The sequence below is a fragment of the Ambystoma mexicanum genome, chromosome 3q (assembly GCF_040938575.1).
Source record: "Ambystoma mexicanum isolate Mex_15411 chromosome 3q, UKY_AmexF1_1, whole genome shotgun sequence".
In the NCBI taxonomy this organism is placed as follows: Eukaryota; Metazoa; Chordata; class Amphibia; order Caudata; family Ambystomatidae; genus Ambystoma; species Ambystoma mexicanum.
Window position 1 is genome coordinate 561,141,493 of NC_090926.1, and position 26,867 is coordinate 561,168,359.

Consider the following 26,867-nt stretch of genomic DNA (forward strand, 5'->3'; position numbering starts at 1 on the left):
TCATCGATGTGTGGGAACCAGACACAGTGTCTGATCCGGGCCTTGGTTCTTACCATTGCCTGGTGACCTTCATGCGCCAATCCCACGACTCTGTCCTGCATGCTTGCGGGGATGACAATTCAGGTTCCTCTTAGAATGAGCCCTTCCTCTGTGATAAATAGGTCTTGTCTTACCTTGAAGATGCCAGCGAGGAATTCTTTGGCTTCAGCCGATCGATTGTGAATGTTCCGTAGGAAAGATTTCCATTCACCAGAGATGATTGTGTCTTTCACCAGGTCACAGCATGGGTCGGCTTGCGTGGCCTCTACAATGTCTTCAATGCTGATGGCTCTTGGTTTCATTGTGTGGACCACCTGGCAGATGTGTTTTCTGTTTCTTCTGCCACGTGTCTCTCCACATGGCCGCTCTTGGGTGCCTGGACAGGAAATCTGCTGGGTTTCCACTGCCTGGCTGGTATGCCAACTCAAAGTCATATTGTTGTAGGTGTAGTAGCCACTTTCCGATCCTGGCTGGGGGGTGTGATGAAGAGCCAGTGAAAATGGGGAGGAGTGGTTTATGGTCCGTGTAGGCCTTGAACTTTCGGCCGTACAGATATAGATGAAAATGGCGGCAGCCCTACAGCACTGCGATTGCTTCCTTTTCAATATGGGAGTTTGTTGCTCCGTTGGTGTCAGGGCGCGGAAGGCATATGCGATCGGCATTGACTCTTCTGTGTTGGCCACTTGTATGAGGATAGCTCCTAGACCCACTGGGCTGGCGTCAACATACAGTTTGGTCGATAATGTGGGGTTGTAGTATGCCATGGTGGTGTCTGCCGAGAGTGACGCCTTGATTTGTTCGAACGCTTCTTGGCAGTTGGGGCCCCAAACCCATTTCGTGCTGGCCTTCGTGAGTTCTCTTCAGGGTTCTGATAGTGTGGCCAGGTTGGGGATGAACCTTCCGCAGTAGGTTGCCATACCTAGAAAACTGCGTACCTCTGTTGGTGTGGTAGGGGGCGAGGCGGCCTGGATGTCCAAAACCTTTTGAGGATCTGCGGAGATGCCTGCGCCGTTGAATGTGTACCCAAAGAACGATATCTCTTCCTTTAGGAACTCACACTTGTCCTTGTGGATTGTTAGATCTGCACTCTCTAGCCTGCTGAGTAGCATGTTGAGCCGTCATATGTGCTCTTCCTTACTCTCTGCGTGGATGAGAATGTCATCACTGACATGGAGAACCCCCGGGATGCCACGTATCACCTCCTGGATAGTTTGCTGAAACACTTCGGCCGCAGAGGAAATCCCAAAGCTGAGCCATTTGTATCTGCGTAGGCCTACGTGAGTGGAGAACGTTGTGATGTACCTGGAATCCCAGTGGAGTTTCAGTTGGTGATATCCGGCATTGAGGTCGCCCTTTGGAGAAGATTTTGGATCCTGTGAGGGCTGCTACTATTTCGTCGAGTGTTGGGGTGATATGTCGCTCCTGTTTTATCGCTGCGTTGGAGAGGCGCATGTCAATGCATATCCTCACTTTTCCAGGTTGTTTGGGTTTCTTGGTGACGACCATGGGTGACACCCACGGTGTTGGTCAGGTCACTTCTTCAATGATGCCCACTTTTTCGAGTGCACGGAGCTCTTTCTCCAGCTGGTTTCGTATGTGGAATGGAGTTCTTCTGTGTCGCACTGCTCGTGGTTGGACGGACTCATCAATATGAAGTTTGATGGACTTTCCTTTGAGGCACCCAATCCCCTTGAGGAGGTTGGATACTTTCCGAGAATGCTGTCGATGTCTTGTGTCTCGGTCACCTCACATATGAAACGTATCAGTCCGAGATCCTCTGCCGCGTCTCCACTCAGTAGACACTCAATTCTTGCGTTCACGACATAAATTTTGGACTGTAGTGATCTATCACCCTTGCTGAGTGTGGTCCGGAATCGTCCTACTATGGGCAGTGGAGTTTTGCACCCATACGCAAATAATAGTGTGTCCGTTGTTTTGAGGACTGGTGGGGGCCGTAGTCTTCTGAATGCGGTTAGTGGCATGACGTTAATGGACGCCCCAGTGTCTATGGTCATTTGCATGCCTTGTCCTTGGATGGCTACTTGGTATTTCCATCTTCTCAGTTTCTTTTTGGGCGTCATGTCTCCGTAGTTTAGTGCTGAGACCAGGTACACTTTCTTTCCTTTTCTCCATTGGTCATTTGCAGCTTCTTGCTGTGTGTGTGTCACATCGTCCCCCTCCTCGGTCGACAAATTGGTGGTCTCGACTCGGCGAGCACTAGCTTGTTTCTTCTTCTTTCCCGAGGTTTTGTCTTGAGGTGTTTGGGGTTGTTGTGGCAACCCCGATGACCTCCATACTTTTGCGTAGTGGTCCTTTCTGCCACATGCTACGCATGTGGTACCTTGGGCCGGGCAGTTACATCTTCCATGGCGAGGTCCTCCGCACCACCCACATTCTGTGGGTCCCGGGCTTCTTTGTTGCCATCTGGGGTGTGTGCTGTTTCCGCTGGCCTTGTCCCTCGTGTATTGGCGGTTCGTGATTTGGCCACAGTCGCCATCGTAAGCGCCGGCTAGAGTTTCTGCAGGGTCGTGCCCATGTGCGCTGCTCTGGCATGTGCCAACTCCCTCTGGCGGCCAAGTTCCAGGATTCTGGTCAGAGATATGCCTTTTGCGCTCAGCACCATTCTCCTTAGCTTCTTTGAGTGTATCCCATTGATAATCTGGCGTCGGATTTCCTTTTCAATGTCAGTAAATTCACATGAGATCGCGAGTTTCCAGAGCCTGGTTTGATAGGCGTCCAGTGTCTCATCCTCCAGCTGGATGGTGGAACAAAAAATGAACGTTTCATGGTCTGGGTTCAACTGGGGCATGAAGTGTGCCGTGAGAGCGTCCTTGGTTTGTTGATAGACGTCGGGGCCATGTACTATTGCCAGCGAGTTGAATATGCGTAGAACCTCATCCCCAACATTCAGTAAGAGGTGCAACCTCATTTTCCTCGACGTGGTAATGTCTTTGCAATCCATGGCCATCTCAAATTTTTGTATACACAGCTGCCACCGAGGACCAACTGAGGAGAGTTCGGTGTATGGGTCGAAAGGGCTGATTGCGATCGTTGTCCCTCCCTGCAGGCGTGTATGTGGTGTGAATGGTGACAAATTGGCAGCCATTCTAGAGGGCGTGGTGGGCCTGGGAGTGGAGACGCCTTTCGCCATATTGCATGGCTCTGGTGCCCGTCTGTGTGCGCCAGTGGTCGAAGTGTACAAAAAGAAGTAGTGGAACTATGTTCCCTGCTGGCCTGCACCCACTCCCCACAAACCCCATCACCACGCCTCCTCCCACATACAATACAAACCCCCAAAAAGATGCACCTGCTGCATAAGGAAACGTGCAGTGCGCTGCAGTGAAAGTGCAAGTTTCAACTTCTTCCTACACTTTTATTTTAAAACTAAACCATTCCTGAACGGTTTATTTTTAAAATAAAAGTATAGGAACGATAACACTTAATTTAAAAAAGTAGAGGAGCACCGCTCCCAACCGCTCCCGACTGCTCCCGCTCACTTTGACCACTGGTGTGCACGTGTTGCGATACCCCCTCACCTTGGCGTGCTGGATGCGCCCGTACTTGGCTCCCACGTCGTGTGTCAGGAGGTTGGGCACGAGGCTCTTACTTGTCTCTTTTTCCCCAGACTGGTGGGCCCCACGAGGTCTGCCAGTTGGTGTTGGGCTTCCCGGTGTTGGAGATGTGGCAGTTGTGGAAAGAGGTCTGAATAGATCCAAGTTTTGTCTTCTGTACGTTTGAGAACATTTAGAAAAAAAAAAATTCTGCTGGGGGGTGTGCTTCCAAAAATGATGCCCTTGCCGAGGCCTTTATTCACTAGGCGTTGCGTGTGCCTTTCGCTTTGCTTGCCTCGTCACCAGTATTATGTTCTGTTTCCCGGCCGATGCGTCGGCGGGAAACAGGAGAAAAGGCCTCGGACTACAAGGCCCCGCTGCGCAGCTCTGGCGGGAGCAGTGAAGACACGGATACGTAAGGCCGATACAACACATATCACGACTAACGTGGCCTCTAATGCTTTGCCTCTTAGCCATTGCTACCCGGAAAGCCATCCCAAATTGACTTCCCCTGAAAATCTTCCTTCTAGCTTACCAAAAGCACACAATACCAACCTAATCTAAGGAGCCCCCAGGCTCCACCAAGCCACCCAAGTCAACCATGTGTCCACAGAGATCTTATTTCATGTCATTGCTGGGTGAAGCGACCCCTGAGTCCGAAAACAGAGGTGATAAGTGTAAGGAGATGCAGGCTGTATCATGGGGGGCAACTAGTGATGTGTTGCCACTCAATGGTACACCTAACCTGCTACCCCCCACGAGCAAGTAGCACATTCTGTACAGCCAGATGATGGAATACCATGTTTATCATTCCCCTGTGAGCAAGTGGCAAACCCCCCACTAACTCATGCTGTTGAGGGAGGCCCAGCGACCAATGTCTGCCAATGCAGTATTGTTTAACTGTAATCTTGTCTCTTAAAAATGTAATGACATCTTTGATTGGAAAGGGGTGTGCACAAGGGTGGACTATGGAATGGCAAAGGGGAAGAAATGAAGGACCCAGACAAAGTGGTGGAAGTTGGTTCATCTGTGCCCGAAATAAGTTCCAGCAATACCAGTGCCAAAGAGAGTGCTTTTGAGGGTGGGAGGTGGCCTACTGACAGGATGGAAGTAAGTAACCATCCTGGACTGTATCAGCGGGCAATGAGACATTGCCTAAAATATATCTGAAGCATTGTGACCATAGGAATATCCAACACCTCGCCCTCCGTGTGTCGCAGTTTACTGGCCCTTTGGCCGTCTGGACACCGAGGGCAAATATGGTTTCTGGCAAGGTTGAAAACCGGCCGGGTCATGTGTCTTTTTTGCAGATTGCTAAATCCAACAGGCTAACTGCAACCAACATAGGGGGGTTAATTGCCCCAAATTCACACACAAGTACACGGGGGCACTTTTAAGTAAGTGCGCTGACTTTATTCGGGTATTGAGGGGCTGTTTATTTATAACCCGGGAACAAATAGTCAGCTCTGCTAGGATCTACTGTCAGGGAGGAAATGCATTCAATTCTGTTAGACTCCATCTTAGAGATCCCAGAACGGCTGATGGCCTCCTGAACTTCAATAAGAGATTGAAATTTGCCACCGGCATATAGCCTAATCGAGCTCAGTGCCTTGTGAAAATATGTCCCAGCAGGCTGTGCTTTCGGGAGCAAATGCTGTCCCTCCGGGAACTAGGGCTCCAGGTGACATTTTGTGGCCCAGACCCCAAGGCATACGGTGCATTAATACTTTTGATACACTCTAGTGATGTATCTCAAATTGCTTTTTTATGAACTCAGCCACTTATGTGATGCACTTGGACCTTTCTTTTCCATGCTTAATGTAATGGTCGCCTTTTTTCATGATAAAACATTCCTGTTAATCTATCTGTGTATTTCTTTCCTTTTTATTATGTTTTATACTGATGTTTTATATCTGATGTGGAAATATTTATGGATCAATGCCGAAATGAAATTATAATGATAGACAATGCAGACAATGGAACCAGCGTGTCAGTCTTCAAGACAAGTTATCTGCCAGAACAAAGCCCCTCCCTCACAATAATCGACAGCAGCTCCACCACTGACAAGGTAGTATTTTGGCCGTGGGTTGGCCAGGAGCATAGACAATAGTTTGGTGCACATTTCAGCCTTTTGTGTTAAACCTAATTTGTTTGGCAAGTCACTAGCGAACACATGAATGTTATTCTATTGTAGTTGGGGAAGAGCAACATAGAAAGGCTGTCTCAGGGGTCTGCAACCGATGATGGTTGCCAGATGCAACTGATGAGCTCGCCAGATGTTTTGGACTACAGCTCCCATCAGCTCCACCTAGCAGAGTGAATGGCAGGGGAGTATGGGAGGCAGAGTCCAAAACATCCAGAGAGCTGCAGGTTTCCTGCCACTGCTAAAGACATTACGACTCAGGCAGGTCAGGAAGAAGATATTCATGTTATGACAACCATAATGCAGCATTTATTTTATTTTATCTATTGTTCACTTGTTAAGTGGCTAACAGCAAGTAAATACTGTTTCAAAGCATCCGCAGGGCAAAGGGAGGGAACAAGGGAGTGAAACACATTTAAAAGCACAGAAAAATAAACATTGAAAACAGTGGCGGGAACGGAGAAAGCACTAACCTACAATGCCTTGTGAGTATTCGGAACGTGCAAGTGCAGCAAGGAAGAGGATAAAGGGGGGGAAGTGCTGGAGTGTCTGTGCACGTGGGTGATCCACATATAAGTGCTTGGTAGATGTTCATGGTATAGAAAATGCTGCATGGCCTAGAGCTGCATTCGGTATAAGTGCAAGCCTCCCAACGCAGGGAATGCCAGTGCAAGTGCTGAGGGTAGACTGGCGCAATCTTGCCCATATTTTCTGATGCAAAATGCAATACTGGGTCAGCAAGCATCTCATCCACTTCTGCCTAGAATCAGAGTAACAAACTACCACCATCCTAGTTTTGCTGTGCTTCGTGTTGTTCTATGATTGTTCTCGGGTTATATCAGCTGTGGAAAAGCCCTAGTATGGGGGTCGTGGCTTGGTGCCGAGCGTGATGGCAGGCTGATTTCCTGGCTCCACTCAAGCATGAACTAATATATGAATTTTAACTAAGTAAAAGGTACTAAAGTGTACCTTTTCTCTCGTCCTGAGAGTTATCATGGTGAGGTGAGGAGACAATGATATTTTACAGGGCTTGTTGAGGCTGTCAGCGTATCTGGCAGCATGGCACACTGAAGAGCAACAGGAAGGCCAACAAGCAGCGCGCTACCATAATAGCGTAGCAGAGATTCCTGTCAGCATTTCCAGCTGGCGTGCAACGTGAGTGGCACCTGCTAAAGGAAGGCATTTTCGTCCTCAGCTTCTGCCACCACATTAAAACAACCAATAACAAATTATAGCTTTTATAGGACAAATGGTCAGCTTTTGAATCCAGAATAACCAAAGGGGAACATATTGTAAATGATGCCGATTACATATCTAACACAGTGGTTCATTTGGAAAATTTGATAAAGATGCTTCGAAAGCACTCAGAAAACCTGGAAAACAGGAATAGAAGAAACAACCTTCATATAGTCGGTCTTCCTGAAAAGATTGGAGGGAAAGATGCTATTTTATTCCTTGCAAACATGCTGCCTCAGCGAATATATTTACCCCCTTCACTGCAACTCAATATCCAAAGAGAGCACAGTAAATGCTTTGGCTGTTTCCCGCTAGCCATACACTTATGTTTTATTAAGAGTTATAGTCTACTTATTCTCATGTTCATGTAGCCGTTTGTCACCCCTCACTCCCTTTGTCTCTCCTTATCCTTCTTTCTCTCCCCAAAGGGTACGGTAGCAGTTATACCAATAGTTTGTTATATCAGAAATATATGGACATCCTTATCTAAAAATTCTCCCAAATCTGGGTTTGCTATTTATTTCAGGTTCATGATGTTTATCTTTGAAGCCAATAAATGTCAATAAATATATCATCTTGGAATGTTAAAGGTCTTCACAATACCATCAAAAGACCATAAGTACTCTTGTATCTCAACAGAACCCAACCTGCAATTGCTTGAATTCAAGAAACACACCTTTCAAGCCCAGAAGCAGCTAAACCTAAGAAGATCTGGGTGGGTAAAGTATTTTCTAGTGCGGCACAGGATTAGAAAAATGTTGTTATTACCATGGTAAATAAACATTTTGATTGCAAAATCATTAGCTCAGAAACTGATGACACAGGTAGATGGATCCTTCTAAACCTTATCTTTAATTCTATCCATTATTCCATTTGAAATGTTTATGGTCCTACTGCATCAGACCCTATTTTCTGGAAACAACTTAAAGAATGTCTGCTCCGCTCAAATGTACAAAACTTTATTGCATGCAGAGACTGTAATGAAATAGTAAATCCGTTCCTAGATAGAAAATCTAAATGTCTTTTTAAAAACTCAAAGTCCCATAGTCAATTTCTAAAATTCATCTCTGAATTAAGCCTAGCTAATGCTTGGTGCTTACATCATCTGTCAGATAAGGTATTCACTTTTCACTCCATGCCCCATGATTCGGTTTCCAGAATTGATTATATCTTCCTGGCCAAATCTTGAACTGCTAACCTAATAGATTCTTCTACAGATTGTGTATCTTTATCAGATCATGGCCCTATCCACATTAAACGTAATAATATTAATCCTGCTTCCAAATCAAACGGATGGAGGTTTAACTCAGCCCTATTAAATACGAGAAATGTGCTTCTTATCTAACAAATGTCCACAATAATTATTACGAAATTAACAAAGCTAAAGGTGCATCTGTCCCTAGAAGAAGGATATGAAACACTGATGAAATCTTAAGAAAACTGAAAATCCTTGAGAAACAATACATTTCTAATCCTTCTGAAGCGATTCATCTTAATATACTACAGCTAAGAATTAAATATAATAAACTTACCTCAAAATATTCTTGGGCTAATTTGCTTAGACTTAAATCTAAAATCTATCAATTTGCTAATAAAATGAGCAAGTTTTATCCCTTTTATGCCCAAGTTAATTAAACAAGACCAGGTAAGGGAGAGGGAGGCCCAAGAGAAGACCCTGCTAGAAAAAATAGCCCGTCTCCAGCCGGGGGGCCCCCCGGATCAGGGCCTAGAGCGCGGGTGGGCACCCTGGAGGACTACAGGCTCCAGCTAAAGGACCTACTCCTTCACAAAACAGAGAGGAGTCTCCACGTGGTTAAGCAAAAATACTACGACAAAGGGGACAAAGTGGACAGGATCCTAGCCTGGAGCTGAGCGAGGTCCAGAGAAGTAGAATGGTGAAGGCTGTTAGGAATGCCCAGGGGTCAATCGGTTATGATACCCCCCCACAGAGGAGAGGTCTTTTGCCAATATTATGAGAAACTATATTTGTCAGAATATGACGGGGGCGACGCCCAGATAGAAGACTTCCTGAACTCCATCCAAGTCCCATCCCTGTCGAGGGAGATGGCGTAGGGGTTGGAGGGCCTGGTGACCGAGGAGGAGGTAGATAAGGTTATTGGTGGGATGAAGGTGGGAACTTCCCCCGGGGAAGACGGCTTTACAGTATACTTTTACAAAAGATTCCGCTCTACCCTAGCCCCGCACCTAGTGAGGGTCTTTAACTCCGTGCTGGAGGGGGGCATTCTCCCCGAATCCATGATGGGGGCCATAATAGCAGTGCTGCCCAAGGAAGGTAAGGACCCCACAGAATGTTCCTCCTACCGCCCTATATCACTGTTAAACATAGATGTAAAGATCCTGGCCATGGTAGTGGGGAGGCGGATGGAGGGCATAATGCCGAAGCTGGTCCACGGGGACCAGGTGGGCTTCATTAGGGGAAGGCAGGGGTCAGATAACATTCGCAAAACAATAGATCTGTTTCACTTCGCTCAAAAATCGGAACTCAAAGCATGTGTCCTTTCCTTAGATTCAGAGAAAGCCTTCGACAGGGTCGAATAGAGATACATGGAATTCCTCCTCCAAAAAATGGGCTTTGGGGCACACATTATGAACGGGGTAACCACACTCTATAGAGCCCCCACAACAAGGGTCCATGTGAACGGGAAGCTGTCGGAATCATTCCCCCTCTCCCGAGGGACAAGGTAAGGTTTCCCACTCTCCCCCCTGATATACGTCCTTACGATGGAACCATTAGCCATAGCGATTAGAGCACACCCGGACATCAGGGGGATTAGAAGAGGTGAGGTTGAATTTAAGCTATCCCTGTTTGCGGATGACATATTAGCCTACCTGGTAGGACCTGGCTCCTCGCCCCCCCCCTTTGTTGTCCCTGGTGGCCACGTTTGGGAGCTTCTCGGGCCTGAAAATTAACACAACGAAATCAGCTTTGCTCCCAATGAGGGCATGAGACCCGGAGCTGGACCTCCTAGATAGGTTCCATGGGATCGCAGTGGGGAAGGACTCCATACGATACCTGGGCGTATTCCTTACCAGGGACATGTCGAAACCTGCCACCGCCAACTATGACCCCATAATGGCAGAGATCACATCCGACCTGAGGAGATGGGGTAAGATGATTCTGTCCTGGTACGGCCGGATGACAGCAGTAAAGATGAAAGTATTGCCACGGCTTCTGTACCTCTTTACGGCGCTCCCAACCAGTGTCCCCGAACAAACTTTTAGGGACCTACAGAACGCTGTACGAGACTTTATATGGCAAGGGAAAACCCCGAGGACCGGGAGGGTCATCCTGACTCTACCGAGGGAGGAGGGAGGGTTTGGGTTACCGGAATTTCGCCTTTATTTCCGCGCCGCCCAGCTGCGCGTCATCCTGGAACACATGAAAGAAGGACTGGGGACATATTGGTCATATTTAGAAGACATGGACGCCCACCCTCTAAAGGTTCGTGACCTCTTATGGGACCCGCGCAAGACAATCCCGAGCAATTTGAAAACTCACCCGACCTTGGGAGTTCTCTGGACTGCCTACCTCACTTCATGGCCATCCCCAATTACCTCTCTCTGGGCCCACCCTGGGCCCACCCATTCAAACTGGGTAGTAAGGGGTTCTGGAACACCCAGACCTGGTCAGACATGGGAATTGAATGGGCAGGGCAGATGTTCAGAGAGGGCGAATTCCTAACGTACGAGGAACTGAGGGAAGCTCTCGCACATGGGTCTCTTTCCATCTTTGAATACCTCCGCCTCAAAGGCATCCTCTGCGATCAGTCATGGGGTCAAAACCTGAGGAAACAATTGACCCCCTTCGAGAAGCTTCTGGACTCGGTGACTTCAAGGAAAGGGGAAGTATCTAGAATGTACAACATTTTAAACACCAACAACCTTTAGGGAAGGAGGAGTTTCCGCTCATTCTGGAATGACCTGGCAGGAGAGGATATTGCAGAGGATGCTTGGTCAAGACTATTCAAAATAGCATTCCATGGGAACTTATTCACCTCCCTATTCATGGAGCATAACTTTAAGATTCTGCAGGGGTGGCATAGAGACCCAGTAAAACTGTCAAAGATGTTCCCAGGGGTGTCACCAAGATGCCCAAGGGGATGTGGTCAGGCAGAAGCCACATGTGGTAGCACTGCCCGAAAGTCCAGATCTTTTGGGGGAAAGTGAGGAGCTGGATTGCGGAAGTATCAGACAAACTTCTCCCACTAAATTCTCTAACGATGCTGCTGGGGCTCCCCCCGGAGGAAACGGAATTACATAGATACCCAAGGATGTGGGAAACAATGTTGAGGGCGGGCAGGGTAGCCCTGGCGCAGAAATGGAAGAGCCCGGAAACCCCCTCCAAGGAAGACTGGCTGAAAAAGGTGAAGATCATGTTTCTGATGGACAAACTGACCGCTATGGTGAACAACGATTCTGGTTCATTCCTTGCAAACTGGTATGGGGTGCAGCAGTCCTGGGGATGGGACGTTCACTGACTCCAAGGCGAGGCCCCGGCCTGAGAGGGGCGGGATGGGACCGGAGATGCGTTGTAATAGGACTGGGCGCCCATGACCCGGGGAATGGCGGCGTCAAGTCAGCTGGCGATACGGTCATCAATCACATCATCTCCCAAGTACAAGATACAGAGAGAACATTCAGAGTCTCCCTAGATGAAAGCTCTGGTTTGGGCACAGGTATAGGGGGAGGGTCGGTGTTGGGGTGGGGGGATGGGGGAGGCGGGGTATGGGGTTAACAAACTGGTTGATTGTATCCACTTCAGTTTTATACTGAACCTGTTTGTATTACTAAAAAATTCGAATAAAACCAAAATTTAAAAAAAACAAGACCAGGTTGGGCATGTAAAAGGAAAACGTTTGGCATCCAATGTTAGAATCTTTATAAATGCTTCAAATGTTGCAACCCTCTCAAATGATCCACATGCTTCTGTAGCCTTAGATGCTGAAAAAGCATTTGATAGAGTGGATTGGGACTACTTGTTTGATGTGCTCGTTGCCATGGCTTTCATGAGACCTTCATATCCATTATTAAAGTTCTATACTCTAACCCTAAAACCTCTATTTCTATGAATGGTCAAATGTCTCCCTTTTTTCCCTTTAGGTAGAGGTAGGCAGCAAGGATGTCCTCTATCTCCTCTGTTATTTATTTTACCTCTTGAACCATTTTTAGAATCTATTAGACTGTACCTTGTATCCAGGGAATATCGTTTGGTGATTTCCACGTCGAACTGGCAGCCTATGCTGATGATCTTCTTTTATTCCTTAGAAATCCTGAAATCAGTTTGGGGACTTTGGTTGATATTGCAGCACATTTTTCTTCAGCCTCGGACTACAAATTGAACATGGACACATTGGAAATTCTACCTCTAAATATTTATTGTACTAAACATCTTGTTCAACGATATGGCATGAGATGGTGCCCTAAGAATATCAAATATCTAGGATTACAAATGTATGAGTCTGTCAAGGATATTATTACAGAAAATACCAATATTGCATTAACCAAAATTTAAAATGTCATAGATTCATGGTCCCCATGATTTTTTATCGTGGTGGGGTCATCTTTAATCCACTAAAATTATGATTTCCCCAATCATCTTGTACATTTTTATCATGCTCTTAGCCCAAATCCTCATAAATTATTTAAATAGGCTGATTCATGTCTTGCCACATTTTTATGGGGAAAGAAAAACATCAGATTTCCCCTATCAGACTAAAAGAGAATGCCATGGGGAAGGGGTGGGCTTCCCAGATTTTACTAAATATAATTCTGCTTTTACATTAAAACAAGCACTGTGCTGGTTTCGTCAAGCTGAAAATGTGTTCCGGAACCCCTTAATGGGTTCCGGCGGTAAGCAACATGGTTTGGCCCTTTTCTCTATCTGACTGTTATGTGCTTGACACTAAAATAGATGTGTTAAATGTAAGAATGTTCAATTCACAGCCAAACAGATTAGAAGGTATTTCATCTACAAATCCCTCAAAGTTCATATCACCATTCATGTGGTTTAATGTTCTTAGATTAATGATAAGGTTATTTGTTGGAAAAATTGGATACTTAAAGGAATTCCATATGTAGATCAACTTTTTAATCAAGAGACACTGTTAACTTTAATTGAATCAGAGAAAACTCCTCGCTCCCAAGTTCTTTTATCACCAATACTGTCTATTAATGGGTGCTATTGTAGAGAATTTCGAGCTCCTGGTGAAATACCTCAAACTAACATGTGTGTCCAGACAGAATCATATGTATAATTATCAGTTCTCAGCTTCTCTCATTTATAAAGAACTTACCAATGACGTAGTGGGCAATCCTCAGTGGCAAATGAAGCAAGAACGGCAACAAGACTGCTCTCTTGCTCTAGAAGACTATGGTTGACCATCTTTCTGGAAAAAACCTTGACTATAAGGGTGTTAGCTAACCTTACCCAAACTCTTTTCTTCTTTCCTCACAGAATTTGTATTACCCCAGCTAATATCAGTGTAAGATATCCTTAGATAACGAATGATCGAACTGTCATGATGCCGAAAGGTTCTTTCAAACATATATTCTCGGAAAGTAAGTATATTGTAAACATTTTAAAAATGTATGGTGCATCAGAAAATGGTTCTTTAAATTAGATGAACCTTTTCATTTTAAGATCCTATATCAGGGGAGTGTTGTTTTTCAACACCATTTAGACATATATACATGACATCTATTTGATCTTTTCATTTTGATTACCGTTCAAGTTATCACGACTAATTGGAAGAAGTTTGACCAGATGAATCATAAAATATGGTGGAATTCCATATGCAATATTTATAGAATTGAGGGATTACAACCTCATTACTACATCACAAATTTGAATTGAAATGGAGAATGTTTTCTGACTTCCTAAGATCAAAGGATTATACTATTTAATATGATATCTTTAGTTTGGTTCAAAATAGTACCCCTATCATATCTTTCCCCTGCCCCCTGAGCCCTCTCACTACCCCACTTTCTCGTTTGTAATGTATGTTTTATGTTCCTCCCCCCAACTTTATAAATGCAAGTCTTATTATCTTTGTGTTGACTCTTACAGGGTCCAAACCCAATGTGTGATACCTTATATCAGTAATCTATGCTACTAAGATGAATTATTATACAAAACGTTTGAACCTTGTTATTGTACTTTGGACTATGCTGTATTTCTATTTTTTGATGCCTTTAATACAAATGTTGTTAAAAGAAAAAGAAAAAAAGAAAAGAAAAGAAACCCCCATCAACAGTGCCTTAAGTGGCAAAAGAAAATGAGCCTGGGTTCATGAAGGAGGCGTTGCCTAATGGGGGGTACCTGCCCCCATTATGCCATGCCCCATTAATGAGCCTAAGATCAATGAGTTACATGCATCCCCAACCCCACCAGGCAGCCCTTTGCAGAGATCAGTATCCTCTCCCTGTTAGTCAAGAGGGGGCAGATTTCTGCATCTATTAACAAAAGGGAGTGCTAGCGCGGGACAGCGCCTCACCTTTTCAGCCTTATTGATGGCATTGTCCCTCGACAGGTGTTTCTTTAGCTAAGAGACAGCTGCATCTCTTAGCTAAAAAAATGCCTTGCGAGGGACAGTGCCACCATTAAAGCTGAAAAGGTGAGGCCGGCGGAAGCTGAGGCTTTAGCATTGGCAATGCCAATAGTTTTGGCGTTTACTGCTGCTCTTTGCATTTTGCATTTATAGGCACTAGGGTGCAGAGGTTTGAAGGAGGATGCAATAAGGGATGTGCAGTTGTGCAAGAGAATGAGAAGGAAGGAGAATGGAGCAAGGGAGGAAACAATTAAGAGAGGATGCCATGGATGATGAGCAAGAGGATAGATGAGAGAGAAAGGTTGAGAGTGAGAGGGTAAGAAATAAAGCAAGTGTGGGAGAGGAAGGAAGAGAGGGGGTTGAGAATGGAGGTGGTGTGGGGGAAGGTGGGTGCGGTTAGAGAGAGTGTGAATTGGGTGGGTGGTGGACAGGGTAGGGGTAAAGAGCAGGGGTAGGGTGAGCGGGGTTAAGGAGCGGGGGTAGGGTGGGTGGGTGAGGTTATATAGCATAGTGTCAGGGTAGGTGGGTATGGGTAGAGAGGGTGGGGTTAGGGTAGATGGGTGAGGGTAGAGGGTGATACACAATAATATTACACACAGTGCAAATGGGATGATGCTTCAGTGGCCTCCCAAATTACAATCCTAATGCACTTCATTAACCCTGCTTCGTGTGCTACCGAATTACACGGTTGAATAACCCCTGTGTGGACACCTCTGCTTAAGGTACCCACGTGAAATCATGTCACTGGGGACACCCCATTCCAGACGTGGGATTTGCTTTTACTTAGCAGTCCAATTCATTAAAACAACGGGATCAAGCACTACAAATCCCAGAATGCGATGGCCGATGGCCGGAGAAATGAAAGACCAGGGTTGCCATCTGGGACACTCAGCCCCAGCTCAGAGAATTGCCAAATTAGTTCATAGCAGCACCAATGTGGGAGAACCCTGCTTCGACTGTGCACTTTAATGTCACACAGCGAAGGAAGACAGGTAAGATTATGAAGAAAATTGATGGAAGTGGAGGCCAGTTTTGAAAGGGACTGTGAGCACTGGACAAGCCCAGATCAGGACAGAGGTGCAGAAATACTCCTACACCCCATCTGGGAAGATTACAGAAGCCAGTGCCTCACTTCGACACAGAAACGCCAACTAACCAATCCACTAACAATTTCCCCCCTCTGCATACACCTCTCAAACTCTAAATCAAAACAACCACAAGCCTGCAGCACAGCAAACTGCACAAACTTCACTACACTGCAACAACAAAACAAAACACACATAGACTCACACAACAGTACAGAACGACTACCGGCCGCAAACACCCCAGGCCTTGCCAACGGACCCACCGGCTGAGGCCGCCAACAGAACATCACTGCTCTCTTGCACTTTTCCAGCTTCCTCCCACTAACTCACCCTCCCTTTTCACCTCTTTCAGAGCCCCCAGAGAGCCAGGGGACCCCTTCGGTGGTAGTAGTGCGCAGTACAGATATCCTTTAACATTACCATTAACATTAACACAAGGGACCGTGGAAACAGACTCCTCCTTCACAGGAAGCCCTACTACCCCAGCTCCACCAGGTCCAGGCAACCCCTCCGTTGGAGGTCAGGCGCCTGGGTCTCGGCTAGTAGTAGCTCCATACCGCGGGGGTGGATATACTGGAGCGGCACTGAGGGGGAGGTGGGTACTTTTCCACCTCAGGGAATAGGTGCATATGGACTTGCTCAACATTGTACTATCCATGTCTATTCCAAGGCGGGTGCAGGCTGGAAAGAGGTGTATTTCAGAAAAAGACAAAAAGGAGGCATACGAGGGAGACATATGCCCCCACTCACCACGTCACTCTCTGTGCGGCAGCTGCAACGCCTGGTCACATTACGGCTTTCAGAGGCAGGGCAGTAAGTCTCCCAAATCACTCTGCAATTGGCAACTGAAATAGCCAGGCGACTTGCTTATTACAAAGCTGCTGATTGCAGAAAATCTAATCCCACAATTTAAGAGACAAAATAAATTTGGTTTAACTGTTTACTCACCATGCTGGGCAGAGACAGCGCCCAGGCCAGACACAAAGAGAAATATCCAAAGTGGCGTTCCCATGGCGAGAGCGATGGGCAGGAGATGTACTCCAAATACTGAGTCTCCTGTCTGCCGAGATACCCACACCAGAAATTCAAGCTTCCCCCAAATGGAGGAGCTAGCAGGGCTACAATTTCCTCCAAGAAAGCAAATACAAGCTTAAAACACTCCACCTTTCACAGGTGTCAGAGGTCACAGCCCAGCGGCTGACTGAGATCAAAGAAGAGAGAAATGCGATGATACTGACGCTTACGGTATGAAATGGCGGAAGCACATCTCTCCTGGAAACAAATCAAGGGCGGGCCGTTGCTCTGGGCATTTCATCCCGTAAGCGTCGGCCAGTTGCCATGTCAACGTGAGAGACTGCTCCTGAACTCCCCTTTCTCTCTTACAGTTACATGCCAATGTTTTGGCATTGGGTTGATGCTAGCATGCAACCACATATGCCATAACCAAAAAGGCCTTGGATTCCAGTGCCCACAACCTTTCTTCATAATGGTGTGTAAGTATAGGGCATGTGAGGCTATGCTTGACTTATTATGACAGCACCTGCACATAAAAGCTTGTGTGTTACCTATGGTGAATATGCCAGCCACATCATGCATTAACTGACTTTGGATGGTTCTATAGTGGCATTTGAAGCAGCCATTGCTATATGAGTGCAGAAACTACAAAACATCACAAAGACATCTGAAGTATAGTTGTTCTTTATAATTCCTATGTACAATGGCATAACATATGAGCCTGAGTCTTACATGTGATAACTACAATACAATATTACTGCCATTGGATGGCATTACTAGGGAATTTCTTTGTATTTAATGGCAGTACATTGGCACCTCAGGTTGGACCATACCTGGAATGGCCATATCTGTCATATGAAGCCATAACAGTCATATAATGGCAGTGTCTGTCTGTAGAAGGTTCCACTTTGCATAGTATTATACAGCTGAAAATGTGACACTGTATTGAGCACATAATAACTGTACCTGGCCTGTCATTCTATAACTGCAATGAGATAGCTGTAACAGACTATATGTGCTGCACCGGCATTTGAAGTCAGGGCCTCAGGCTTATGTAGGTTATGGTTGTCTCCTTGTCATATCAGGGTTCCACCCAGGTCATGTCAATCTGGCACCTTCGTTAAAATATCATTGGTAGCTAAAATAGTTTTGTCTGCTTTATTGTAATAATTGTGTCATTTGTTTATGTGTTTTTACATCACTTCCTGTGATGTTATCATGGTCAAACATCATGTCATGTCACTTAACATGATTTCATGAAGGTCCAACAATATGTGACATCACCTCCTGTGGTACTATTCGGTGTGTGTCATCTCTCTTTGACATTAGTTACATTTTGGTGCTTCACATCCAGGAACAACGGGAATGTATATAGGTTACTGTGATTACATTAAACAAAACACACAATACAAATAAAGAGCAAACATATTGTCTGCGTTTCAGTGGATCATAGTCCTCATTTGTCTTCATTTCATTCATAACATGCTGTGCATGCGTGCAGTCACTGCCAACAACAACATTTGGTGTGCCATTTAGGGCTCTTCAATTAGATCATTTAGTGGGCAACACATTGCAGCCATTTAACTTCCTCAGCATGGCTTGCAACCCATTTGCAGATTATCCACCAAGCTTAAAGTATTGCTGGGAAAACAGCCAGACCCTAGTGCACTTCCTGTATCTTCTGACGGCATATCATGTTTTGGATGTGATGCTATATATCATTTCACAACAGTGTAACTAGAGTAGAGACATCCTTACTCCCTGTATATGATTTGGGGAAGCAGGATACAACCAGGAGTATTTAGGTGCATCTGATCAAAGCAAGAGTTGATGAGTAGTGGGTGATAATAGATGAGCGATGTGTAGACTCTGCTACAGAGACCCTGTGCCGTGCTGCACCGCCAACTACCTGGCAACGAGCACTGAATGGGGTTTATTCTTATCTTTCCCAACCTTATGGTTTAGCCTTTTTTTTAAAAATGTATGTTTATTTAAAACACGTGCCCAAATGCATTGCCACCTTATACTGCACATCATTGCTCGGTCATAAGCAAGATATTTTCATATATAATGACTGGTCATTTATGTAGTGTTTTTTTTCCAAAGCGCTTCTGTTATAACATTTTAATGTACAACTACAACCCATTCAAAATCGGTACTCATTTGTTCAACCTCAGAAGGATAAAAGGCTAAGTCAACCCTGCTGGCATTTTAATCTGCAACCTGTGGATCAAGCAGAGATCGCTGCAGCGAGTGCTTTAGCACATGAGTTATCTTACCTGCACAATATGTGGTATTATATATATATCGGTTGAAGTATGTGGATGGAATGGGTGAAGTATGTGGATGGAATGGGTGAAGTATGTGGACAGAAAGGGTGAAGTATGTGGACAGAAAGGCTGAAGTATTTGGATGGAACTGGTGAAGTATGTGGACGGAAAGGGTGAAGTGTGTGGATGGAACGGGTGAAGTGTGTGGATGGAACGGGTGAAGTGTGTGGATGGAACGGGTGAAGTATGTGGTTGGAACGGATGAAGTATGTGGATGGAACGGGTGAAGTATGTGGATGGAACGGGTGAAGTATGAGGATGGAACGGATGAACTGATGTAGAATGGGTGAAGTGGGTGGAACGGGTGAAATGGTAGAACGGGTGAAGAAGGTGAATGAACGGGTGATGTGCTTGTAACCGGCGAAGTGGGCGGAACTAATGAAGTGCATGGAACAAATGAAATGGGTGCAATTAGTTAAGTGAATGGAACGTGTGAAGATGACGTATGTGGATGGATGATGCTTGGAGTAAGGATATCGTGGGTAGAACGAATGAAAGGAGTAGTGCATAAAATGGTGGAGTGCATAAAATGATTGAAGGACATGGAACGGATGGGAGTGCATGGAACGGATGGGAGTGCATGGAACGGATGCGAGTGCATGGAACGGGTTGGAGTTCATGGAACAGATGCGAGTACATAGAACGGGTTGGAGTGCACAGAATGGTGTGACGTAGATGGAATGGTTTGGAGGGCATGGAACGTCTGAAAGAGCTTTGAAAGGAACGGTCTGAGTGCTGAGTAGCCCGTTGTTAGCTCCCTGGTCTGCTAGCGGGACCCGCTAAGGGCACCTGGTTTTACAGGCACCCTTTGCGGGTCCCGCGAGCAGACTCGTAATGTGATGGTAAGGGGTTGATGGCTCCGGCCCCATTAAGGGCACTGTTAACCCCTTACCGCCAAGGTCGTAATGACCCCCCTAGTGTCAAAACATGTGTTGCCTGCAATTTGTAATTTTAAGACTAATGTGAAGTCTGGGATGTAATCTTATGACGATTTTGAAGTTTGGCTATGACTTCGAGACTGATTGGAGTTTAAATCAGTCTCCTGAGAATAAAGCAATTTTATCTGTACAATCATCATATTCATATTACTTGTAACTACTAGCCTGCGCATTTGAGATTTGATTATTGCTTTACTAAATATAATTTAAGGTCAAGCGTGTTAGCTAACGATATTTGTTTCTGTATTAGTAGTATAGTATGTCTTTTGTTCCCCTGTTATGAGTGAATGAAAATCAAAAAAGGAACATGTGACAAAATCCTTGCTGGCTAGAATACTTACGTATAAGACTTCTTTGCACTGTACCCAACTTTGCTCATAGTTGTTCCCCCATAGCAATTAAAAAGACAAAGGAAGGCTCTATATCTCATTTTCCTCAGATGGCACTGGCCGAGGGCAGGGTGTACTCTCCTGAGAAGTGAAAAGTTTGAACAGTGAAATATAAAAACACTAGCACCCCACCTCTTGTTAAAGCTAGCCAAGTGTTAAGTTGGGTTCCTGGCCAAGCTGACACTGACACCAGTGTAGGAATAGGAAACATCTTCACCAAGTTTCAGCTGCGGGTACAGGGTACAGGAACACATTCAGGCCACATCAGGTAAGTTACAAGGACAGACATCCACCTGCATCCACCAGAATCCTCGCTCAGTCAACACTTCTTCTGAACTGTAAATTCACAGAACCATTCAGAACATAACATTCTCACACAGCATTCCACGTCAGTCACTCATCAGCATTCCATGCATACAGGGCAGCGTGCAGGGAAAGACAAGGCATGACATAACTTCCCCCTTACACAACACAAGACACACCCACGAAGCAAGAGACATACATACACAGGCAACAACACATGTGCATCCCTCAGCCTCCAAAACAATTCTTCCCAACAACGCACCCACACAAACTTTGTAGCTGTCTGTCCTCACCTTGTGGAACAATTTGTACCATAATGTGCCACTCCCTTTCCTCTACCACTAAGGGATAGACACCAACCACTGAACAAATGTATACCACATCCAAACGTTCAAGCAACTTAAGACTTCCAGCTCCAAACTACACGACTGAGGCAAAAACTATGCCGTACTAGCATGCAAGCTGTGCCTCTGAAGGCACGGAGAACTGATCCCCCCACAACAATGAACACAAACATGCGAAGTGTGCCCGAGAGGGCACAGAGACTGATCTCCCAAACATCTCTCCACTAGAACAAACCAGGGTACCCCAGAGGGCACGGAGAGCAGATCTCCCAAAACACACACACAGAGCAGATCTCCCAACACACAGTACACAACACACCCATCATATCATAAACAAAACTCAGCCCCAGAAATACGCTAACCATTTTAACTGCAACTCACTGGCTGCCCACCATAACATGTGCACCATTTCCAACATGGCAGGGTACTCCAAGTATCCCGGTTTACCGACACCACACACAAAGAGCACTTCAAGTACTCTGGGTGTTGAAACCCCACAATATGTCTGTGCTGAAAGACCACATTCCACAACTTCGGCAACTCCAATTCAGAAGGCCAAGCATGACCACACCTCATCATGACACATGTGCCAGACAATGCAGAACAAATATTCTAGACAGTCTTCACAGTTCACTTAACACATTAACATAAACCTCCCTTTCTGTTTTACTTAAAGCATTGAACCTATGCACTTGAAATTCAAATTCTAATTCAATGTTCTTCAGTATAAATCCAGCCTGTAAACTAAAATGGTTAACAGAACATGCATCATAACTTGCATGTTACCCTACTCGTTTACTCATTTACTCATCACTAATTTTAAAACACAAAGTCCAACCTGTAGAAGAAGGTGTTAAAACATGGCTAAAATTAGCGCACACTAAACAAAACTAAATGCGCAATAAATCTCTCTAAACAGAGTCCATGACTTCAAAAACACAAGTGCACCAACAGTTGTAGAACATTCAACAGGACTCACATTACCCTATTCCAAAACTCTATTGTGAATTGAACTCTTAAGCCTCTCTGTTCAATTGAGATCTCCCTGAAGAAATTCAAGAAATAAGTATCTAATTGCTGAAGTACCAATACATTTTTATTTTCCAGACTATCCACTACAGCACCACATAAAGGACACAAACTTGAAAGAAGAGCTCCTCTGTTCTCCATCACTGCCACCTGGTGCTGTGCAAAACAGTGTACACATGTTGCCCCAGAATATCTAAGGGAGACAGGTGTACCTCCCTCTCTGGCTCTCTTGCTCACAAAGGGACCTCCTTCCTCCTTTTTCATTCTAGCAAGATTGGCCTTTTTCACTGGGATCCCACAAGAGCCATCAACATCACAGGTGTGCCTCACTTATCTGAGTAGGTCTGCCCCTCGCAGCAATATGTTCACCAGTTTCCTTCAGCAAAGACCCTGTTAGCTCTTCTCTGGCCCGCAATGCTGCCACCTGGGTATTGGCTCCTTTGCTGCCCCTCGCAGACACAACTGGTTCCTGCAGTCACTACTGGCATTCCTTGGTCTGGGTTTGCTGCCCCTCGCAGACGCCAACCCTAGGCTTGAATGCCTCATGCAGCAAAGTTACTGTCTACCCCTTGCAGGCCTGATAGACCCCCAGGACCTCACTGTGCCTCCTCACAACAATGGCTAGCCCTCACTGGCCCCACTGCAGCTACCACGACAGAGGATCTTCTCTTGTTTGGGGAGGGGGCAGTGAATGTCCGTCTGACTTTCAGGTGCTGTCCCCCCAGCACAGACATAATCCTTGTCACCATTGTTTTGAGTTCCTGGCCAATCATGACAACGACACCAGTCTAGGAACAGCAAACATCTTTACTAAATTCCAGCTCCGGCTACAGGGTACAGGAATACATTTAGGACACATCAGGCAAGTTACTAGGGCAGATATCCACTGGCATCCTCTCTCAGTCAATGACCTTGGCCGTGAAGCCAGCGGTGCGGGCTGCACTCCTATAGACACTAGTAAGTGGAGTCTTTAAACTTCAGGTACGTAATCTTTCAAAAAAACAAACAAAAAGAATCTCTTTTCGACTGTGGCTGTATTTTATTCTTAACTCTCATGAGATCTTAGGTCTCTTATTCCTGCAGATGCCTATACGGGTGGCCAATGCATTTAGGAATAAATTCCTTCATCAGGGCCTGGTTTCCTTGTGAACTTGTATGTCAGCGTTTGCTTCGCTAGTCGTGTAATCACCCAGCTTAATCTGGTCTGTGAGTACGTGGTAGACTCGTGCTCGTCACAAATCCTGATGCTGCCTTGAATCAGGAAAACATCCTCTCTCAGTCAACCCATCTTCTCAACTGCACATTCACATAACCATTCAGAACATAAGATTCTCACACACAGCGTTCCATGTCAGTCCCTCCTAATATTCTGTGCATACAGGGCAGGGTGCCGGGAAAGACAAGACGCAACATGTAACACGCTGGTGTTAGTTTCTTTAAAGATTTGTTAACATTGGAGCACTACTCTCGTCTTCCTGCTGTGATAACTCTAGCCACACTTCACTTTCCATGCCTCTAGTGCAGGGGTCTGCAGCCTGTGGCTCTCCAGTGGTTTTGGACTAAAACTCCCATGACCATTCGCCATTGCTATGCTGACTATGGGTGATGGGAGTTGTAGTCCAAAACATCTGGAGAACCAAAGTTTGCAGAGCCAAGCTCTAGTGTCTTGGGCTTCTAGTCATGAGTTGCAGGCGAGCTCCACCTCTTGCAGCAGCCATGGCCAATATTCTTCAGAGATGTTCCCAAAGGGTCCTTCTCACTTGTTGGTTTTCCCAGTCTTCACTTCTATGGAAGGAGGGATTTGAGTGTTTCAGTCTCCAACAAACCAACAACCAGCATGAGCCTTACTCAACCATCTACATGCAAACGCCAAGGGCGGGATTTATAGATTTTAAGCCACTGTTTAGGGTCGAATGGGGACACCTCCTGACTGTGCCGTCCCCCTCCTTGTGCATCAGTCCCAGGGTGCCTGACTGTGCTCTTGGCTATGGGAAGACTGACAACTTGCTGTAGACATCTTGCCGGAGCTGCAGATATCTGCTCTGCGCGAGAATTGCCTTACCCAGCATGGACTCTACCAGTCCTCCTTACCCAGCATGGACTCTACCAGTCCTCCTTACCCAGCATGGACTCTACCAGTCCTCCTTACCCAGCATGGACTCTACCAGTCCTCCGAGGATTTCTTTATCTTCTTCTGGACCCTGGGCAGGCAGAGGCGAGCAGATCACTAGAGCACAGTTTTATGATGTATTACAGCAGAAGAAAGGGCATGTATCGTGTAAGTTTTAAATTACTTTCAAAGTTTCACAAAAACAAATCATGCAGTCTGCCTGGGACACAGTTACTGTAGGAGCTATAACAAAATGTACTTTGAACAGAGGAACTCCATTAATTAAAAAAGGAAGTATGAGACAGGCGGTGAGGCAAGCACACCGCTTCACAGTATAGCCCTGGTTGACTTACCGGTGAAAAAGCAAGCAAAAATGTGCTTTGAAATGATTTTCAGCATCAGAGATCATCCTTCATTATAAAATATGATGCGGGAACATGCTTTCAAAATGCATCTGCCTGGTGTACCTGTGTTGTGAAAGGATTTTCCGGGCTCAGGAATATGTTCTCATTAGAAAGCTTGAAGCAAGCATATCATTTAAAAAGGCATGTCTGTTTGATCTACTATAAACAGGTACGTTAGACAAATTTCTTCTACAGTGGTGCACAACTGTATTGGAGGTTACTGTATCCTTCGACCACCCACATGGATCGTGTCTACTGTCGGCAAAGCAATATGTTACGATTCGCTCCCTGAGCAAAATACTGTACTTGTAACTAAATCGCGTTCTTGCAACAGCGCCTCGATGCTGCTGGTGCGCTTTATACATTTTAAAAATAAAATAATGTTTGGTGAAATTCAAGGAGGGAATTACTGGGACGGACACAGGAGGTTGTCAAAAAGAAAACGAAGCCAAAGTTTGCTCTACCCCCATTTTTCTAAATTGATCACAATATTGAATTATATTTGCTGAAAAAATGTTAAACAAAACTTTATCAGGTCAGAAGTATGTACACGCATTGCCTTACATAGAATGTGCTCAATTTAACGTATTTTTTTCGTTGCCTTTTAAAAAAAGCATTTAGAAAGTAATTTGTTTATCGTTAGTTATTCAAATACTCTAAGTATTGCTATAAGTTTTAACTTCATTGCTGCAGAATTTGGAAGCCTATTCTGCAGATTTTGGTGAATAGATGTTGGCAAATGTGTACACATGTTTACACTGCCTCTACTCTTGGCAAAGTTGCTGCGTACCAGACACATGCAGAAGGCGTCCATGTTCATCTGAGTTCCTAACAAGCCCTATTTCCACCTATGTCTTGCTCCACACCAGACACATGCAGAAGGAGTCCATGTTTATCTGAGTTCCTAACAAGCCCTACTTGCACCTATGTCTTGCTCCACACCAGACACATGCAGAAGGCGTCCATGTTCATCTGAGTTCCTAACAAGCCCTACTTCCACCTATGTCTTGCTCCACACCAGACACATGCAGAAGGCGTCCATGTTCATCTGAGTTCCTAACAAGCCCTACTTCCACCTATGTCCTGCTCCACACCAGACACATGCAGAAGGCGCCCATGTTCATCTGAGTTCCTAACAAGCCCTACTTCCACCTATGTCTTGATCCACGCCAGACACATGCAGAAGGCGCGCATGTTCATCTGAGTTCCTAACAAGCCCTACTTCCACCTATGTCTTGCTCCACGCCAGACACATGCAGAAGGCGTCCATCTTCATCTGAGTTCCTAACAAGCCCTACTTCCACCTATGTCTTGCTCCACACCAGACACATGCAGAAGGCGTCCATGTTCATCTGAGTTCCTAACAAGCCCTACTTCCACCTATGTCCTGCTCCACACCAGACACATGCAGAAGGCGCCCATGTTCATCTGAGTTCCTAACAAGCCCTACTTCCACCTATGTCTTGATCCATGCCAGACACATGCAGAAGGCGCGCATGTTCATCTGAGTTCCTAACAAGCCCTACTTCCACCTATGTCTTGATCCATGCCAGACACATGCAGAAGGCGTCCATCTTCATCTGAGTTCCTAACAAGCCCTACTTCCACCTATGTCTTGCTCCATGCCAGACACATGCAGAAGGAGTCCATGTTTATCTGAGTTCCTAACAAGCCCTACTTGCACCTATGTCTTGCTCCACACCAGACACATGCAAAAGGCGTCCATGTTCATCTGAGTTCCTAACAAGCCCTACTTCCACCTATGTCTTGCTCCACACCAGACACATGCAGAAGGCGTCCATGTTCATCTGAGTTCCTAACAAGCCCTACTTCCACCTATGTCCTGCTCCACACCAGACACATGCAGAAGGCGCCCATGTTCATCTGAGTTCCTAACAAGCCCTACTTCCACCTTTGTCTTGATCCACACCAGACACATGCAGAAGGCGTGCATGTTCATCTGAGTTCCTAACAAGCCCTACTTCCACCTATGTCTTGATCCACACCAGACACATGCAGAAGGCGTGCATGTCTATCTGAGTTCCTAACAAGCCCTACTTCAACCTGTCTTGCTCCATACCAGACACACGCAGAAGGCGTGCATGTCCATCTGAGTTCCTAACAAGCCCTACTTCCACCTATGTCTTGCTCCATACCAGACACATGCAGAAGGCGCCCATGTTCATCTGAGTTCCTAACAAGCACTACTTCCACCTATGTCTTGATCCACACCAGACACATGCAGAAGGCGTGCATGATCATCTGAGTTCCTACCAAGCCCTACTTGCACCTATGTCTTGCTCCGTACCAGTCACATGCAAAAGGCGCCCATGTCCAACTGAGTTCAAAACAAGCCCCACTTGCACATATGTCCTGCCACCATA

At 45.7% G+C, this 26,867-nt stretch overlaps 1 protein-coding gene across 3 annotated transcripts in view; it reads left to right on the forward strand.

Moving 5' to 3' along the window:
- Positions 1-26,867, forward strand: part of GABRP (gamma-aminobutyric acid type A receptor subunit pi) — a 271,746-nt gene that overhangs the window by 163,824 nt on the left and 81,055 nt on the right. Inside the window, exons 2-3 of one of the 3 annotated variants that reach the window (XM_069654329.1) lie at positions 7,609-7,684; positions 13,445-13,548. The exons of 1 other annotated variant lie outside the window; for it this stretch is intronic. The gene's annotated coding sequence lies outside the window, so the exon portion shown is untranslated. The remainder of the gene's footprint in view (positions 1-7,608; positions 7,685-13,444; positions 13,549-26,867) is intronic. One more of the 3 variants, XM_069654331.1, reaches the window with a different exon arrangement.